The following is a 21,355-nucleotide window of genomic DNA, read 5'->3' as shown; positions in this document are numbered from 1 at the left end:
TTTTTAAATTTAAAATATATATTCAATTAGCCAGAGTAATGAAAGGTATAATAGCGGATGATAAAGAGAAGTAAGTAAGTGAAAAAGAATTTACTGTTTGCGTTTGGCGCGCATTAAGGGTTGTCTCCTTTTTAACAACAAAAATGTTTCTCCTATCCAGCGCTAAAATTAACTCTGCGCCCGAGTAGGTGGAGCCAAGTGCCAACTCTTGGTGAACCAATTATAGTAAAGTTGGGCATTCGTTGAATGTGAAATATTCATGCATTATAAACTATAAGATATGTATGAATAACTCAGTATCAATTTACTCCTTTCAAAAACTATTTTTACTATGTTATGTATAATTAATTCTGAATTATCTCTCATATTTTCTTTACATATATTGGTTTTTTTAAAAACAATTCCTTAAAATACGTTCTGAAAAATTAAGATTAAGAAAAGTTATATATTTCAAAAAATATAACACAATGGAAACTTTTAAGACAGACCATAAAGCTACAAATTTAAAGATTTCAGATCACCTGTCAGATTCAGTACAATTAACAGTGTCTTTATTCGGATCTCACATTTAAAACTTCATCTGCTGAGTCTTACAGAAAATAATTTTAATCCTCATTCAAAAAATTTGTATTTCCACACTTTTAAAAAGACTTCACAATAACAATTGAATTTATATTTTGGAGATGGTCTCAAACATCATCTTTACTTAAGGGTAAACGTATCATATTCAGAGAGATTTAACAATTTTATTTATTTATATTCTAATTTTAGAAATTTTCCTATTTGGTTTACATAGTGGTTGACTTATACACCAGACCATACCAGAAACTTGATATGTTGTAATCAAAATTGGGTTGACTTTAATCACAGGATATACAATAATTCATCTATTTAAGATTATTCATAATAAACAGTAGAGTAAACTGAATTTAAAAAAAAAAACAAAAAACAATAGAAGTCATAATATTTATATCCAGTAAACCTGTTTTAAAAGAAGGAATAGAAAACAGACAATATAATTTTAATTTAAAACACTTACAAAAATTTTTTGTTCACACAGGGTATTTGCGACATTTTAGATTTTAAATTCATGGCTTTCCATGACAAATTCCAAGAATTTTTCATGACTTAAGAAAATTACTATTTTCTCCGAAAAAAAAAATCAATAAATTAAAAAAAGCATTATAATAACATTAATTGAAATGATAGATAAAACCCAAACTGTTATACTTTGCATCTTCATAATTATAGATTTTAAATTTAAAAAAACAGTAATGAAAGAGTTAAAGCAATATAATAGCTGAAAAATACAGAAATGCAAATAATTTTTTTCTTTTTTTCTGCAGAATTTTATTCTATAGATACCTTTATTGTTTAGTCGAAATGAAATAAATACTTCTGATTTTTCTGTTCTCATTTCAGAATAAAAACAATTTGCCAATGACTGGCTTGCTTCAACTGGAATTTTAAATTGATAAAATAAAAAATTCTGAAATCACAGAAGTTTAAAAGATAATTCGCTCTATAAATGATGTTTTTTCTTTCATTTTTTGAAAGATTATTTAAGATTAATTTTTTAATTAACTTTAAGTAAGCAAAATAATATTAAAAAACTCCTAAAAATTAAATAGTAATATCCTGAAATGATGAATATTTATCAACTAAAATTAAAAAATGAAAAAGAAAAAAGGCAGTTTATTTCAAATCGCATTGAAAGAAAAATTAAAGGAACATTAAAATGAATATTAGAGGCATGAATTAAAGCCTTAGCATTTAATTACACACACTAAACTACAAAATAAATAGATTTAAACAACATTTTAAAATTTTTTTAAAAAAAAGTTGAGTTAGAGTAGAGCTTCAAAAATTGGCCATACTGCATCAAATGTAAACAATATGATCTGCTTCAGATAAACTTATAAAAGTTTGCTATTAACTAAGTCCAGGGCGAAAAAAAAAAAGGGAACTCGGGTACATTAGAGACAACCTCTAAGAGGATAACCAAAACTTATGAGAACAAATTTGCGAGTGGATTTTAAATAATAAGCTAATTTAGGGTTAATTATAAAGAAAAGAGTAATATATTTACCTAAAATGAGTAATTCGGTTTTCAAGAAGTATTCGTAATTGTACCTCAATATTGGCAAAAATATCACTTTACAACAGTCACAGTTCCAATACCATCTGGCCTTAGGTAGAAAATAATTTTTACTTTTTTAGTATATTATTTTCATAAAACACATATAATATTACAATAAAATTAGTATACTAAATTATTTATAATATACATAAACTTGTTCTTAGCATTGATGCAATCTTTATAATAAGATATGAAGTTTATTTAAAAATGTTTTTAACTTCCACTTTACATATTAACTTTACATTTCAATCAAAAAAGAAAGAAAAGAGGAAAAGAGAAAAAAAAAGAAAGGTAAGTAAGAAAATAAAAAAATAAGCGAAGAATAAAATATTAAGCATATTTTATCGATTTTCTTTTTCTCCTATCTTTTAGCATAAAGAGGCGGAGATATAATTCGTCACTTATACAGGCCCGAAAACTAAAAGTGTCATTTGGCCTTCTACTATTAATTGGTTACAAGACCTTCATTGTATGCCATTATTAATTTTAAGTAACAATGAATAGATTTATTAATAATGAGAAAGTGTAGAGTTGGTATAAAAATTTTTTTATTAACTCGAAAATTTGAAAAAAGATAGAAGAATAAAATCCAAAAATATTTAGCATATTACGATTTAAAAAATGCACTTTCATTGTTCTTTAAAATTTGCAGAACTTTTACATAAAACATTAAAAAGTTAGCATTTTATTAATTTACTATAACCTAAATATGAAGTCTGGAATTGCTTATTAAATAGTTTTAAAAAGTAATTCGATTTGAAATAAATATTTTAAAATTTTTAAATAAATATTTATAAGAATTTTTTATTCTAAAAAGCATTTCTCGAAGTATAATATTTAAATCCGTTTATATTCTTTGTTTTGAAGTAAATATTTTTGATGAAATTTAATACTATTTCCCTTAAAAATAAAATTATTACAACTTATAACTAGAACAATTCTTAAATTTATTGAAAAATGTTTTTATTTTAATTGCTTATTATAAAATGTTTAATATGTTGTATTAAGCACATATTTTAAAATAAAGACTTTTCTTTTATTAGATAAAAGATATATTTATTTTTAATGTTACATGATTCCTAAAAATTTATTATTTTAATATTAGATGGTAAAAACAAGTAGTTAAAAAAATTTCATATAATAGCAGGAAAAAGATAAAGGTACGTTCTTGTTTGTATTACGGCATTTTAGGAAGAAGCCTGAAATGAGCTACTATAACTACTTATAACTATATACATATATATATAATTACCTTTCTTTAAGCCTTCTTTAAAAGTAAAATTAATACGCAATTCAGAAATGATGAAGACATTCAGAAATAATGAATATATTTATAGATAAGAAAAAAAAGTACTTTAAATTGCTGAAATCCTCCTTTTAATCATACATTTTTTTAGTTCAAAGTAACGATTTTTTATGAAATATACTTTTTTATTTTATTAATTTGCTAACTTTAATTACAATTTAAGTATTATGTTATAATAAATGTTAAAATAGGACATTTTTAATTTATATAAATTGTTTTAATCTATTTAAATGTTCAATATTTAATGTTCATTTTAACTTAAAATCTCAGTTAAATTACTTACTTTTTAAAAACGGGATTCAAAAAGGGTTTTAAGAGTTTTGCATAAATAAAATATGTTTAAATTTTTTGAATTTTTAGAACAAAACTCTAGTATAATAAACTCAATAATATATTTTTCAAAAAATTTTGGGATAATATTTGAAAATAGTAATTGCTAAAGAAATTCTGTTTTTAAAAATTGATTTCTCTCAATATTTGGAATTTTTATTAATTGAATTTCAAAATATTAGACAATTTACAATAAAACGATTTACTGATAAAATTATTACTGATAAAATGATTTTATTTTAAATTTTAATACAGAATATAAATGAAAATCAAAATTATACTTTAAAAATGCTCAACATATTTATTTTTCATTTACATAGCAAAAATATTTTTTCATGTAGCATCATATTTATATTTAAAATAGTTTTAAAAAAAACTTAAATAAAATCTTTCAAATGTCATATAGAGAGAGGGAGCTGTTTATTATTTTATTATATTAATCAAAATTATACTTTTAAAATGCTCAACATATTTCTTTTTCATTTACATAGCAAGAATATTTTTCCATATAGCATCATATTTATATTTGAAATAATAATAAAAAAAAATCTTTTAAATGCCATATAAAGAGGGTGCTGTTTATTATTTTAGACGTGCTATCAAAAGCTTCCGGTAGATGGCAGGGAAATTATTTTTCTAGCTTTCACATCATATACCTCCTCAGCAAAGGGAGAAAGAGGGCTTTATTTTCTTCAGAATTCGAAAAGATTAGAACAGTCAGTTTCATATCAAATCGCTAAAAATCAAGATAAGAACAACAGTATCAAAGATTATTTTCTTTAAAATATTATGGCAAAACAACAGCATAAAAGAAAATGGGAATCCCTTTCCATAAAATAGCATGGCTAACTGATGGTTAATAAAATTAATTTCTGCTAACTAAAGCTCTTTTCAGTCATAGATGACTTAATACTGTCAATAATACTCTAAATAAAACCTATTTTATACTTAATATGTTATTTTTTAAAATTTAATGTTATTTTTATAAAATTAAATTTGAAAAAAAAAATTTCGTGCCATCATTTTTTTAAAGTATTCTTATTCTTTGTGAGTGGAAAGTTTATTTAATTTTTTCCTATGAAGGGGAAAAATACTAATTGAGCTCTAAAATCAAAAATTCGTTCTTTTTTTAATTGAAACTATAGAATTATGTAAAGGAACATTATGTTTTATGGAGACAGCTAATCCATGTTATCCACTACGGCAAATCTTACATTAACAAATTAAAATGTTATAGAACAAATAAATAAAGTTTTATTTTAATTAATTATAAACTCTTTCTTCATTAAAAAAAATTAATAAAGAAAGTTGATTTTTAATACTTTAAACTTTTATGAATAAAGCCTTTTTATAAGTAACCCTTTCTAGTTCAAACGAAAATTACTTTTAAAATGAATGTTGTTTTTCTTATGGTACTTGATATTTATCTGGTAAGAGATTGAGTGTTACATATGAAAGCATCAAAAAATGAGCTGCGAGTTAAGTAAATTTTTCCATGATCTTGGGATAAATAGAGTAATTTGAGTAAATCTATTTTCTTTTTTATAATATTCTGTATTGTATTATACCATTCCTTTTAAATAGAATTTCTTTAAAAAAAAGAACTCTATAATTCAAAAAGAAGTCTATGACTAAAATAAAAAAAAGTAAAATAGTTTGAAAATCAATTACTTAATTTTGTGGTGATGTTCAGTTCATCACCACACACATTAAGATAAGAATAAAAATGAATAACAATTAAAAATAATATACTCTTAAGTAAGAGAACAAGATCATTAGAATGATCACTAATTGCAAGGTGTTAAAACTATTTATTTAAAGTTGATCATTTAAGATATTTAGAGTTACAAATTTTGTTCCAGGAAGGCATTCACACTAATTAATAATAGGTACATAAAATGAATTTACATGAAATTATACATTATGAAGCTGCACTGCTACAATATAAAATAAATAAAAAAATAATTAAGGGGTGATAGAAAATCTTATAATATAACTTAGCTGTTGAGGATCCTCATATTTTTTTTGTGTCTTAACCTCAGCTCTCCAAAAACATGTGTCCCTTTCCTTTTCTCTCACCTCCTCTAACCAAGCCCCCAAAGCATACTCAACTCTTATTGGCTGTTACCACCATCACAAAATAAGTAGGGCTATACTTGCTATTTCTTTTTTTTTTTTTTAATTTTATTTTTGGCTAAATTATTTAAGGGCAGAAAAAGGCAGGTGAAAACTTATGAAAGAGAAACTAAAACTTTAAAGTAATTATAGCAGTGCAGAGCAGTGCAGCAAAGATAAAAGTAACAAAACATCATAAAAGCAATACCACATATATATAAAAGTAACAAAACATCATAAAAGCAATACCACAATTTATGGTGAGCTTCTTAAACATTCCAGAGGAAATATATAATAATTGTACCAAGTATAATCATATTTTTTTTACTATCCCCAAGTTGTATTGAAAATACTGTTATATAAAACTGTTATGTGTTATATGAAAGTACTGCTTCCCTCATGATGTTCTGATGATTTTTTTGCCTGCTCTTCTCTTTTTTCTTTTTCGAATTTACAGTAAAATTTTCACTAACATTTCCTTGACTTATCACTATTTTAAGAAATATTCTCTTTTACGAAAAACTTATTCCCTATTCTTGAAATAGTAAATTTTTTCCCTATGAGTTTTTAATAAACATTTCAATCATTACTATAAAAATAATCTTAAAAACTTATGAGAGAACGTTGTCTTACAATATTTTCCTTTTATTGATTAATAAAAAAGGTTTGACAGAAGATGCAAAGCAAATATTTTGCATGTAATGATTTACATATGGAAAAAAATTATTTATGAGTATAACGTTATAAATTGAAGATAAATGCAAGATAAGTTAACTACGAATTTGTAATTGTTAAGAAATGCGATATTATATATTACAAATTTAAATCCCTTCCGAAAGAAAATTCTGTCTACGGCTTGATATATAATATTTTAAAATGTATGAACGAATCATGAAAGCACAAAATTATTGGCAAAAGATCCGATACTTCTTATCTTGCTGTTGAAAATTTCTTAAATTATATATTTTTTGCAATAAAACACAAGTTTCAAGTGAGAAAAAATCCAAAAAGCATGTTTCTCTAAGACAAGGTGTGGGGTTTTGTAGGGTTGATTTGCTTTTGATTCTCTAGAATCTCGCAAAAAAACATTTACACGGGTGTCTGTAAACTGATCGGTGTGGCTTTTGACCAGAGAATGAGAGGAGGTATTGTAGGGACCCCCTCCCCCCGGGCTTGACCTTCAAACCTTAAGCTTTCGCTATCCATATCAAGCAGAGAAGAAATTTATAACTCATGTGTTGCAATAGCATAAAATGCGTCATTCGGAAAATATTTAATATAAAAATAAGCAACTTCATTTACCAATTAAAGAGCAAAATAGTTTTTTTTAAACTAGAATTATTTCATTTTAAAAAGTTTTATTTTAAATTCAATTTTTTTAATATCAAATTAGACTAAAATAAACATTAAAATTTTCTCCCTTTCAATTTTGATTTATAGTAAAATTTATCATATAATTTAATTCAAGACTTACATAGCACTCTAATTAAAGCGGAAAATAGTACAAGAGTCATAGCATAGTTTAAAAAAAGTTATAAATTTTTTCTGCTACTAAATCAATTTAATATTCAAATCAAAAGACGTATAAAAAATTACTCCTTTCCCAGTAACTATTGAATAATGAAAGAAACATAACTTGCAGTGGCAACACAAAATAATAAACACACATTTAATCATTTTCAATGCTGATTTGGAAAAAATGTTTCCTATACATGCAGATTTCTTGCAACAAATTTTTTGGGGGAGTTAACAACTATAAGTATGTGTAAAATGGTTTAAATCTCTGGAGTTAGTTGAAGAACCCTGTTTGAAATATAAAAAGAACGTTAAGAGTACCGAAATTTTGAAATATAAAAAGAACGTTAAGAGTACCGAAATTTCGACTTTTATCGAGTTGAAATATTAGTATAGTTTCCAATTTATAGTTGAAGATACAGAATCTAAATATTTCAGAAAAGGCATAATTGTTTAGATGAAATAAAATTATTTTATAATTAGGACTTATTAGGGGAGATCTTTAAATCATGAACAGGTGAAAAATAAAGCGGTATTTCTTGCTGCCTATAAATGACAATTTTCATGCTACAAAAGAAAATCATTTTCATACCTCCCTTTTAATTAGTGGAACTCTTTTAAAATTAGTCAAGTAGAATTCCGACAATAATAATTAATGCTAATAATAACTTTTTCAAAAACACGCCTTAGTAGATAAATTACTTATCATGCACATATTTCACTAATAAAATTATTTTTAGATTGTGACATGATTTATGCCTTGACTGCAGCAAAAGATTTGCCTACAGTTCATCAGCCTCCACAGTCGGACTTTTGGAATGATTCTAAATGTGCATCATACACTCACAAATAATTGTTTTTCGTCACAGATTATTTGTAAGCATCCTTTTGTTTTTCTACTGGGAGGCTCCGTTACCTGTTCGTTTCACTCATCAGCCCCAGTAGTTGCTTGTCATTCATGATTGTAGATTAAAAGAGGAGAACTGTTTATGTTCCCCTTTCTTTTATAAAATTACTGCCATTAGTTGTATTTTGAAGATTACTTAGTTTAGCAAATATAAACAAGGAAAAAATCGGTTCTCGCAGAGAGTTATTACACAATAAAAATGCAGTTTCTGCCCATGCACAAATTTTTTTCTTCTCAAAACCAGAAGCAGTGGACATAAACCGTTCCTTCCCCTTGTTCTTAAAAGTTGATTAAAAATCATTTTGTTTGTAAAATATATAAGTATTATAATTTTCGCGTAAGCATATTTTATTTTAAGAATCCTAACAAAAATTAGATGATAGCTGATTTGAAAATAATCAAACGTACTTGAATAAATAATTAAATTAAGAACAAAATGTGTGAGACAATAGCAATTAAAACAAGAAATAATTTTTCTTGCTAATAATATATAATGATGATCTTATATGATATACCGGATCATATTCAAAACTGCTTTTATCCCTCTTTCTTCCTAATATTTTTTATTTTTTAAAACGTCTATATAAATGTTTAGATTTATATTTGGCAATATTTATAAATTTTTTTTTCTTTTTTAGTAAATTTTTATGTCAAGGGAAGTTTGAAGTTATGAAAATCACGTAAAAGATAAATTTTTCTACATTCCAATGGAAAAATATTTATTATATAGGGAAAAAATCTTTAAGTGAAAAAAAACTAAAAAAAACTCTGTATTAAACTTGGTCTTTTCAGCATGCCAAATTTCAACTTAGTTGCATTCCTGCAGAGTAACTTTGGTCTATTTTCCCATCAAGTTTAGAAGTTACAAATTCTCAAATTAACTATCGAATGCTAATTTTTTTTCTTCCATTGTAATCCTTGTATAGTTTTCCACACACCTTAGTAATTTAAAGTTCTAAGTGAGCAGAAATGCAAAATGAATAGCAAACGTTAAACTCTCAAAACAATCCCTTTCAAGTTTCTGATATAGAAAAAAATTTATTTGATATAGAGAAAAAGCAAGTATCAAGTTCGGTGAGCATGGCAGTTTTTTTTTTTTTCTTTTTCCAAGTTCATATGAAAGGAAATTTTTAGGATTGGTCAGAGAGCAACTTAATCGATTAGATCAACTTCAACACTATAGTCTCAAGTAAAAATCTGTAAGAGTCAAAATAAAAAAATAAAAAATCAGGTTAATATAAGCATTAATAAAAAAGCAACACACAAAGATCAAATCAGGCTATAATTTTTGATCTTCTTATACTTGTAGTTGATTGTTTCCCAAGATGAATTTCTTTCTTTTTCTTTTCATCAGGGAGTGATTTTAATATTTTTACATGAAATTACCTTAAAGTGTTTTTATATTCCTGTATGGTTAATTTATACATAATTACTGTCCCTTGTCTTAGCATTATTTCTTATATAAATATGAATACCGAAGAAGGAAAAGAATTTAGTAACTTCCTAGGAAACATATTTAGGTTAACTCTTAAATGTTTGCAAGCTTTAATGATGCATTTTTATTGGAGTTTTCATTGACAAGTCTGGTAAATCATAGATTGTTCAAAAAACTTGAATGAAAATATTATTTCAAATTATTTATATAAAAACAGATACGAATTTTACCCACTGCCTCCTCGTTGCCCTGACTGGTCAACGATAAAATTATAATAATTTAAATATTTTTAGGAATGAATGCTATAAAATTAGTAATTTGTAGTTTAAACACTTTTGTATGTGGTAAGAACTAGAACTCTTTTTCTGCACATCTAAAAATGTTAAGTTTTTTATGTATCAATATGAATTAATCAGTATGTATTATTATAATGTAATGTCAAAATGAGAATCATAAGGATCAATTTTACCCAATGCAATTTTAGGAATAAAAAAAATTTGTATGTATATTAGTGTATCCGTCATGATATTTAAATATTGATTACTAGAAGAAGTACAAACGTTTGTTTTAGAATAAGAATTAGAATTTTTTTTTAATAGGGATGAGCTGTTGATGGGGTGCAGCTGTAGATCCCCTTTCTGTAGGGTAAAAAGGAAAATTAATGATGTCCGGCTATGCGTTTTTCATCCCTCCCTGTTGGTGGTAGTTCTTGAGAAGCCTTGGGCTTTATCGGCACTTTGTTTCATTTTCTTATACTTTACTTTGCATGAAGCTCCCCTAAACATCCATTTCATTTTTTACTTCTTTGCTAATGATGCTGATCATTATTATTATTTAACATTTTAATGAAATTACTTTTTTTAAATCGTTTGTGATTAGATATCCATTAAACTACTTATTTTCCTTAAAAAAAGTAAATAGATGAAAAAATAAAAACTCTAACAACACAAAACTCTCATATTTTGTATTTTACTCATTAAACAGTTTTAACGTAAGTAATACAGAGTAAAAATCTTTTACAGCTCAAAATGCAATTTAAAAAAATATCAAACAAAAGTGTTTCTACCGGAAATGGAAAATTACAGAACTAAATAAAAAATAAAAAAATAAGTACATTAATAAACTCTAAATTTAAAAAAAATAAATTTAGATTTACTATTAAGATCTTATTTTTGATAAGTAAGACAACTTTACTTGATGAGGAGGATTTCAAAATGGAAAGAGCTTCACTTTTATGCTTTATGTAAACCATTTATAGGTATGTACTGTTCAAATTAGTACCTTTCTAGCTTATTATTTCTTGCGGTTCATAAAAGGACATAACGGTTGAGGCCACACAACATCATTTTCTCCTCTTTTCTTTATCTTTCAGCTCTTTATCTAAACAGTCGAAAGTTTGTAAATTATTTAAATCATAGCGAACAACTATTTGAGTCCTTCACAACTATTGAGATAATAGTATGTTTAGTACGCCATGATACAAATTCATCAAGTTTCTTCAAATGCTTCAAATATAAACAGATATATTATATAAAGCTACAATACTTGTATATTTTGAAAATAAAATGTTATGTGTTCTGTGAAAAATATTGCAGCTTACGGAAGTATATATAAAGAAAAAAAATCAATGATGAATGAATGATAAGCAATTACGGGAGTTGGTGAGCAGAGTAAGTAAAGGGTAAAGCCTGCTAGTTTTTATTTTTGTATAAGTGGAATTATTTTTTAACAAAAAATAGACAGGTAATTTTTAACTATGCATTTAATAAAATATTTAAAGTTTCAAATGATAAAGAAAAAATAACTTTTTTTACAAGTTACAGTTATGCGAATAATAACATAATAAAAACTGATGTTACTTCAAAAATATTCTATGCATGTTTTAAAACTGTGTGAAAACTAATAATGGATTTCTAAAATCAATGTTGTTGCTCAAACGTAAATAAAATAAAGTTTTAAAGTTAAGATTTTTAAGTCAAAGATTTTAAAAATCATGAATTTTAATGCCATAGAAAGTATAAATCTGCATAGCTAAATAGAATATCATCTGTAAAAAAGTTAAAAGAACATCATTATCCTTACGAAGATAGTTAAAAGAAGTAAGTATTTAGTGGAAAAGTAAAGTAACTTCAAATTCTTGTTTAAAGTATCCAAAGCAATGAATTCATTGCAGTTGGCTATTTAGGATTTTAAATCTTTGTGATAATTAGCTTTCAAACAAAAATATAATTATTATTTATGGATGTAAGTGAATGATATAAAATAACACAGTCTTCATGCATTCATTTATAAAAAAAAACATAATATTTTTTTTTAACGAGGGAAGTAATTTATAAAGACTTTTGGACGAAAATATATATATTTTTTATTAATTTATAATTTTGTAATACTAATATTTTATTTTGCACAGCCAGTTTGCTAATGTAAATAAATTTGCCCAATTAAAGATACTTAATTATTTAAAAAAAATATTTCATAAAAAAGAACGTGTTTTTTATATACTAAAACTGTTGAAAAGCTGATGAGAAACAAAAAAAATGGTCTATTTACTTAAATGTGCTTAATTATAGCAGCTTTACTGTTTATTATAAAGAAATGATATTCTAATTTACTTCTCTGCGAATCAAAACATTATTTCATTAGCATCAGTTAGCATTATTTCCCAGTTTATATGCATAAAAAATTTGCTTATGAAAAGTATTAAAATGAATTTTGATTTTAATAATTTTTTAATTTAGTAAGCTTGCTTATCGCTAATAGTTAATAAAAGGTTTCAGTGCATATTAGTTTTTTATTATGAGGACCAGAAATAGTTTTTAATAATTCAAAATAGATATTGATTACTATAGATAAGTATGTTTGAAGTCCTTGAAGTAAAAAGAATGTGGGAAAGAGATGGGAAAGAAACACATTTTGTCCCCTACCCCCAATTCTAAGAAACATTCTTTTCAAGTACGGAAAATCTGCCCAGTAGGTGGTCCTTGATTGCACAGATTCTTTTGGCGAGAAAGTTTTTTAAAACCCACTGACGGTTATGCACGTAAAAAGTCGCATTTTAACCTGCAGTCTTCCCTGCATAGCAAAACCGGTTTTCCCATGTTAATAGATAGGGGAACTGTGTGTAGGGGAGAAACAATCACCCAATTTTGCCCATTTCCTTAACCGCCAGTGGGTTAAAAAAGGAGATAAATACTCCTTTCTTTAAAACTCTCTCGCCAAATGAATCTTTGCTTAGTCTCTAGTCCCCAAAGGGGTCTACTTTCTTCTTTGCAAAAAGAGAGAACTAAACACTTTAAAAGAGCAAGTAAGTAAAATGTTTTTTTCTCTTCAGCTCATGCATTTATTTTATTAATTACATACTTTTTATAATTAGTTTTATTCGTTTTAATTGTACTTGTTAAGTTTTTAGAAATTATTTTTTATAACAATAATTTTTTAGGTGGCTTTTTGATTTCATGCTCTCCTGTAAGCTGCTAGTTTAGTTTTAAAATGAATTAGAAGATTTTTTTCATAAATAAAAGTTCAATTAACTCTATCTAATAAAAGAAGAATTTATAATTTCTTAGTCATTAATAACAAATGTTTCTTTCACTTTTCAGAAGCATTGCTTAATTTAATAATTTGCTTAATTTCGGTAGCCATTTTTTTTCTTTGAAGGACTGTAAAAAAACATTATTTGAATAATCTAAACCGCGGGTGTCAATTATTGTTTCAAAAAATACTTTTGATTAGATATGAGAAGTAATTTTAAATAATTTTTAAACCACCAAAAAACAAACAAATAAAACAAATATTTATAAACAATTTATTTGTTTTGATACTCAATATAATATATTTTGTTTACTAAATAAATGAATAACAAAATGACATATTAAATAGAAGGATCTTATTTCTAATTTTTATTTTGTTGTTTTTATCTCTTTTTTTTTTGCATTTAATGAATTGCTGTAAAGGTAAGAGAACATTTAAAATCTTTATATTAAGTTTAATTTCACAATTAAATTTGTTATAAAATGAATTAATTTGTTATAAAACTATTATTACGTTGTAAAATTAAATTTGTTATAAAATTAATTTACTTCAAAATTAAGGTTCAATTTTTTTGAATTGAAATTAGAATATTATTTCATGGCTATTATTTTAATTTACTATTTTGAGTTTTTATCTGTTTTTATATAGTTGTTAACCTTTAACCTTCACCTTTAAAAATTTTGTTTTTAAGAAACTTATAGTTGACATATTTTCAACAATAAAGTAACATTAATTAATTGTTTAATTAAAATTTAATTTGTGATGATAACTGTGTAGATATAATCCAGAAATTGTTGGAAACTTTTCTCAAAAATTCAGGAAATTTTATTTCTAAAATTGAGTGGGAGTCCTGAATAACAAAAGCTTTATTTAGAATTTATCTATTTATTTTAATTCTTATTGGCTCCCATGTCTTATTTTTTTTCATACATATCTTATTCTTTTTCTAAATTAGAATCAAAAAAATTGTAAGAGAAAATTTTTCACTTTAAAAACAACTTCATTATTTTAGAAAAATACTTAACTTATTATTATTTTGTAATTTTATTATAATATTATTAAATATTTAGTAGTTCACATATTATACATAATTAAAACTTATCTTTAAAAATTATACTTACATTTAAATTATAATTATATTTTGTTAAAAAATTCATCATCACAAAAATTGTAGTTGGGTATAATATTAGGCAGGTGAAAAACTGAAAACTTCAGCCAAAACGCCATCTTCTTCACGTATGAATAAACACCAAATTTACAAAATACAGAATATGAAACTTCTCATTGAAAAACAAATTATGAAAATAATTTTAGAAACTAACAAGTAGTAGGTAATAAAAAATTTGAAAAAAAAAAACTCATTATAAAGCTTAAGAACACAGATTCTTTTCTTTAAAAAAAATTAAGTGATATAATTCAAAGATGATATGAAAAACTTGTGTTACCTATGATATACTAACAAAACTCATGATGTACTAAAAATTTAGAAATGCAATAAATATTACTTTTAATATTTATCCGTGTTTAGAAATAAAAACTTGTTATTAAACGAAATTTGAAAATATTTACAACATTTAGATAAATGACTTAGTTTAAAAGAATGAATGTGTGTAAAATATTCAATTTAAAAATTATTTTACAACAATGAGCTCATAAGTAAATAATCAATTTATTTTAGAAAAATTACATATAAAATCTTTATTTAAATAATGATAGTAGACAATAAAGAGAGTAGAACTTACAAAAAATTAACTTTTTAAAATTGTTTGATATTTTAAGAATGTAACAAAAAATAATCAAAGATTAATTAGGCTAAACTTAAAAGTTTAAAAATAATGATTGTAAACAAAAAAATATTGTAACTTAGGCAAATATACTTTCAAAGAAATTCATTATACTACACTTAATTTTAAAATATTTAATTTTCACTTTTTTCTTAAACAATCAATTTCATTTTTAAAAACAAAATAGTTTGCCATTTTTTGAAAGGTACCAAATATTAAAATAAAAAATTAGATTATAACTAAAATAATAATAAATAAGCTTTTACTAAACAAAAAAAGTTTTATTAAAATCTCATTCAATAAAATCTTAACAATTAATAACTAACAAATTTAAATTTTGATATTTTAATTTGATTTTAACCAAAACATTTAATTAATCAAATACGGTATAATTAAAATAAAAGCTAAAAATATACAAAGATAATTGTTACTTTTTTATACAAATTGACAGCACATGAAGAATATATATTAAAAAATACTGAAACTGAATATAAACATACTCATTGAATATTTTTGACTGGTAATTTAAAAGCCAATATAAAGAAATAAAGAGTTTATACCAAAAGAATATGGTTAAAGGATATTTGGAAAAAAGAATTAAAAAAAACTGTGTCAAAGATTATATTCTCTTATTTTCAAAATTTAATATAAAAACTAAACTTTAATTTCTTTCAATAATTTTTTTCTTTCAAAAAATGAAGTAGAAATAGCAAGAGGAATAGTTCACACTACTTTTTGTACATACAAATAACTATTATTAAGAGTGTTCTAAGAGAATGTTTGTATAGTTAGAAAACATTTTTAATTATTTTAACATTTTTAATTACGTTTGTTTAGTTAGAAATTTTTTTTAATTTTTTAATTCTTTAAAAAAAAACGAAGATTAAGCAGTTTCAAAGAAATTTGAAAATATTATTCATCTATTAACTAAAGATATCTAAGAAACTACGGAAGATGCAAGAATTCTAAATAGATTACATTTACAGATAAAGACAAGCATTTCTATAATCATTACTAAAATAAATCTTACTCCATCATTTCTGAAATAGTACCTTGTAATTCTGTACTTCCTTCTTCTACCATCATAAAGAAAATTGAAGCATGAACATAAGTATAAACCGCCAGAGACCACTCTAATCTCAATATATCAGAGCATTTTGCTGCTTCTTTCCAATCACATTTAAAGCTAATTAAAATATAACAAAGTTTATCATAAAAACAATGTATGTTCACAATTATAAAGCAAGAAGGTAATTAATTCTGAATGTTACCAGTGGCACCACAGCAATTCCCAATAACAAACATAACGAAAGTTTTTACACTCTTGCTGAACATTAATAGACAGTTGATATGTGTCAATGGCCTAGATACCCAAAATGCAATTTTTAGTGCAAGATGATAAATACTATCGACACTGGTGGACAAAATTAAGAGATGGAAAGCATTTTTGCCCATTTCTATTATGCTATATTCTTCTATGATGCACATTTCTATGACGCTATTTCTGGACGGTTATTGATATGGAGGGAACCCGATACCATCCCAGCAACATTATCGAAAGGGATCATTATGCTGGTGGAGGACTCATGGTTTGGGCAGGAATCATGCAAGATACCCGCAAACCGCCCCCATCTTTGTTTGCTTTTTAGGTTAAATGGAGGAATAGTTTTGGAAACATCATCTCTGGAAAGCAAGTAACATTTACGAACTTTCGATATTGTGATAACTATACAATTAGAATTTTGAATTAAAAATCAAATATTTACCAACAAAACAGCAAAATGACATATTAATATATAGTTGGTTCTTGAAAAAAACCTTCTTTTAAAAATTGTAATATGTTATAAAAGGTTAAAATGAAACAGAAAAAATAGCATTAATGCAACAATTGTAACAATTTGTCGACAAACATTGCTGTTAGCGATTGTAAAAAAATGTGTGATTAGTTGGTTTGCTGAGAAAAAATAGTTCAAAAATTTCTATGAATGGTAGTACAAAAGCTTCCAAAAAAAGAATGCAACATAAAATATATTATTATTAAATTATAACCAACTAATTTTTGGAGAATTTTATAAAGTTAAAAAAACAAAAACATTTTGAATCATTTCATCAAAATGGAAACCCTACGCAGACTGATCCAAGTGGTCACCCACCCGCACACTGATTGCAGCCAGTGATGCTTGACTTCGGTGATCTGTCTTAACGATCAGTCAACTGCGGGACTAAAAAGAACTGTCAGATTTGTTATTTTATATACATCTTTGAATTATCATGCTTTATTTTTTTACATGATATAAACTGTCATACAAACATGATATAAACTGTCATTTTATGATTGCAATAATGTATTCACTTGTAATAACTTAATTCAGAGTATAAATTATAGTCTTTTAGAAAGTTTATCTAAAAGGCAAGTAAGATAATCCATGGATTTTGATTTTCCAATATATCTGCAGTCTTTTGTGGATGTTAAATAATCAGAATTTGAACTATTATTTAGCTATTAGACAAGAAATTCATAAAAATATTCGTCAATATCAACACAATAAATGAGTAAGAGACATTTAAATTTAAAAGACAATAATTGAATAACCTCTCACTTTTACAACATCTAATTCTCCTTAGAAATGTTGAGCTGTTGTTCGTAGATTAGATTGTTGATCTTTGAGTTCTTTCACATTGCTTTCTAGAGCTGTCATTTTACTTTCAAACTTAGCAACACTCTAAGAATAAAATTAAATGATTATTTACAGTCCTTTTCTAAAAACAGAAATTACTGTATTTTTCACATAAATGATAGTACGTTTTTTTAAAAAATAAACAAATACATCAATTAAAAATTTTATTCAATAAGTTCCAGTATTACCTTTCTTAAAATAGATTGAAAAATACTTTAAACTAGGGGTGCGCTATCTCTTGATCTGCAAACCAAGACAATATCAAAAATATAAATTTTTTTTAGAAAAAAACATCCCAGAATTTTGAATTGCACATTTAATTTTTTTCTCTTTTTTTAATGAAAAGGAAACTAAAAAAATATCAGTTTTGCATTTGTTGAATTTTAATTTATAATTTTATGTCCAATGTTTAAAATAATTTAATTTTATTGAGTTAACTGATAAAAAAAATTTAGTATCTAGTATATTGATGTTTCTGTATGAAAAATACTATAATTGCTAATATCTGTCTAAATACTTGGACAAGCAAATTGGTCAACCTGCTGTCCAAGTGGCCCTTCTCTTAAAAAGATTGTGCATCCCTACTTTAAACACTTTTAGGTTTTTTAGGTATTTTAGGTGTGAAACTATCTTCCGCAGTCTTAGCACCAAACGTTTTTTTACAGTTTCCCGTACGAATGATTTTGCTTTCAAAAAAGATGTCTATAAATTCTAATATAAGGTATAGTGTTTTCTAAACTAATTTTTAGGATCTTCGTTAAACACTTTGGAGGTAAATTAATGAGGTCGGAAAATCATTGATAGAAATAGAAATGTTACTTAGTGATTTAGTTTCATCACACTAGTAATGATCTTTGTGCTTCAATTATAACAATTCTTATTTCAAGTTGCAGAATTAGAATTTTTAGATCATTCTAAATGAATAAAAATATCATTTCATCAGATACTGTACATTAAATGGTTATTTTCAAAGAGAGATGACCCATCTTGAGTACTCATGGTACAATAAAACTACGAAGAAACAACACCAACAGAAATCACACTTTTTAAAGCTGGAAACTAATAGTTTTTAAAAATTGAGTCATCATAAGCAGCAGAAATGAGTTGTATTTTTGAGAATAGATAAGCTTATTTAATTTTGTATAATTCTTATTATTTCAAATGATAATATTCCTCTGCATACTATTTGTTTTTGTAAGTTTATTCCAAAGTAAAATACTTAGACGGAAAATTCAGGAATATTACAATATATTTTAACAGTAGAATGAAATGAAATTGTTTTAGTACATTAATACATTAACAGGCACAATTTTTTTTCTTCATATTAACTCAAAAAGTACATGACATATACATTCAAACTATACCAATTAGTAAAATAATTTTTCATAGAATTAATATAATTTTTTTTTTTTTGTTGGTACGAAAAGAAAGACCTAAATGGACATAAAATAGAAATACTTGACTAAAAACTCAGAGACTTAGTTATTGGTCACAGAAGTATATTTTTATCAATAGAACTATTTAAAAAGGCATTAAAACTGAATTCTCAATGTATTTATTTCAAATATCAATTAATTCATCAAACATTGTGAGAAGATTTTAAATTAATTTAAGAAGAGAGTATTGAAAACAGTATAAAATGGTTTTGAACTGTTTTCTGTAAATGAGGTTCGCTTCATTGTGTATAAGTAATACTTATTTAAATCAAGCCTGTACAAAAATTCTATTTCATAGGAAACTGAATCAATTTTAGTGAATTTCTAAAAAATACAAAAACTGGGAGAATTGAACCAGGAGAAGCTGGCAATAAGCACTTACATTCATCGAAGTAAAAAGTATGCATATAAATCTTAATCTAAAAGTCATTTCTTTAAACCATTATGCATAATTACTTAAACTATTAACACTCAACATACTGCAGCACAGGCCATATTATCACACTGGTAACCTGTTCAGAGATAAAAGAATTATTTTCGCCATCAGTGGATATTTGATCGCCCAAAAGTTTTTTTTTTTAAAATTTCTTCGACAAATATGGAGAAATTTGGGAATATAGGAGTAAACAGGAGATAGTCGTAAAATACAGGAGTCTTCTTTACAGGTACACATATAAATAATGACCTTAAAACATATTCCTCCAAAATATAAAGGGCTCCCACTTAAAACCAGAAAAAAAATTTCCCTGACTTGTCCAGACATTTCAAGTAAATTTCAATGAAATCCAGACCATGTTTTATCTATAATAGGGGGTGCACAACCAGAGGAATCTGAACGAAATAAAAAATATTAATTCCAATTTTTTTTTCCTTTAAAAAAATTAGGAAATTTTACATTTATATATTCAAGTTGAAACATCTTTCGATGTTTTAACACATTATTACGAATTGTGAGTAAAGATTCGCTAATTTAGATCACGATTTTTGACGTGGTTTATTTGTGCCAGTATTATAGCATGTCAAGTTATTTTTCAATTGTTGTTTTGGCAATTATTGGTACAATTGCTACAAGGTTTTTAAAGTCCCGATATATTTCATATGCTATAGCTACGTCTTAATTTCGAATCCCACATTTAAGTACATCACTTTTTGACACGCTTTATTTACGTTGATTTTATTTTAAATATGAAAGGATTTTGATAGATTTGTTTGGTAGTTTTTACTCTGTGATTTAAGAAAATTCTTATATTTTTAATACTAGTCAGAGAGCAGGCAAGTTTTGAATCTTGCATTAAAATAATAACTTTTTACGTGCGCTATTTGCGTCGATTTGAACATTAATATAAGAGGTTTTTCGAAAGTGTTTTTTTCTTCTGTTGTGATTTAGAATATCCTGATATTTAAACACAATATTTGCAAATCGCGCAATTCGTATGCGTTTATTTATTTATTATTTTTTTTGTAATTTGAAAAGTATTTATGTATCTTATCAAAATCGACACCTTCCTGAAGAGAATTTTAAAAAAAACGAGATGAGTAAATTTACATAAAACACGGTCCCATTTGCAAAAAAATAATTCAAAACATGTGCATATTTTTTTTAGCCCCATGAACACGTGGAAGTTTAACAGCACACACTTAAACTATTCTTTTTGCTGTCATGTGATTTAAAAATCACATATTGCGATTCGAATTTAGGCGTTTTAAAAATAATACGTTATGATTCTTCTTGCAATTTAAAAATCGCACATCATAATTCGCATTTACGCAATCTTAAAATTGCACATCGCATTTCGTTTTAACAATAACGAGATTTGAAAAATCATCCATCGCGATTAGTATTCACGAGATTTAAAATCACATATCGCGATTCATGTTCAGTCGTTTAAAAAATCATACATTGCGAGTCTTCTCGCAATTTAAAAACCACATATCACTATTCGCGCTATTTGAAAACCATGCATAGCGATTTTTATTTGAGCAATTTAAAAATAAATAACACATCGCTATTTGCATTCACGAGATATAAAAATCAGGAAAGGAAGAACACCGTTTGTGATAGATTCCAAAACTGATGAAGTTATTTACCCTAAGTTTAATACTGCCTACACCAGCTTCTGTCAAAAGGCAGTTTTCCAGAATGAATTTGGCCTGTTAAAAATTACAGAGCAGTTTTCA

At 25.3% G+C, this 21,355-nt stretch overlaps 1 protein-coding gene across 1 annotated transcript in view; it reads right to left on the bottom strand.

Annotated features, from left to right (window-relative positions):
* LOC147816030 (disheveled-associated activator of morphogenesis 2-like) overlaps nt 1-21,355 on the bottom strand; it is a 57,309-nt gene that overhangs the window by 7,315 nt on the left and 28,639 nt on the right. The window contains exons 8-10 of the transcript XR_015431597.1: nt 17,664-17,786; nt 16,116-16,249; nt 2,090-2,189 (exon numbers count right to left, since the gene is read on the bottom strand). The gene's annotated coding sequence lies outside the window, so the exon portion shown is untranslated. The remainder of the gene's footprint in view (nt 1-2,089; nt 2,190-16,115; nt 16,250-17,663; nt 17,787-21,355) is intronic.

This window comes from Parasteatoda tepidariorum, chromosome 2 (assembly GCF_982258835.1).
Source record: "Parasteatoda tepidariorum strain Cologne lab strain chromosome 2, Ptep-v5.0, whole genome shotgun sequence".
Taxonomy (NCBI): Eukaryota; Metazoa; Arthropoda; class Arachnida; order Araneae; family Theridiidae; genus Parasteatoda; species Parasteatoda tepidariorum.
The sequence above is the reverse complement of the archived record's forward strand: the minus strand, read 5'-3'. Positions and strand labels throughout refer to the sequence as shown.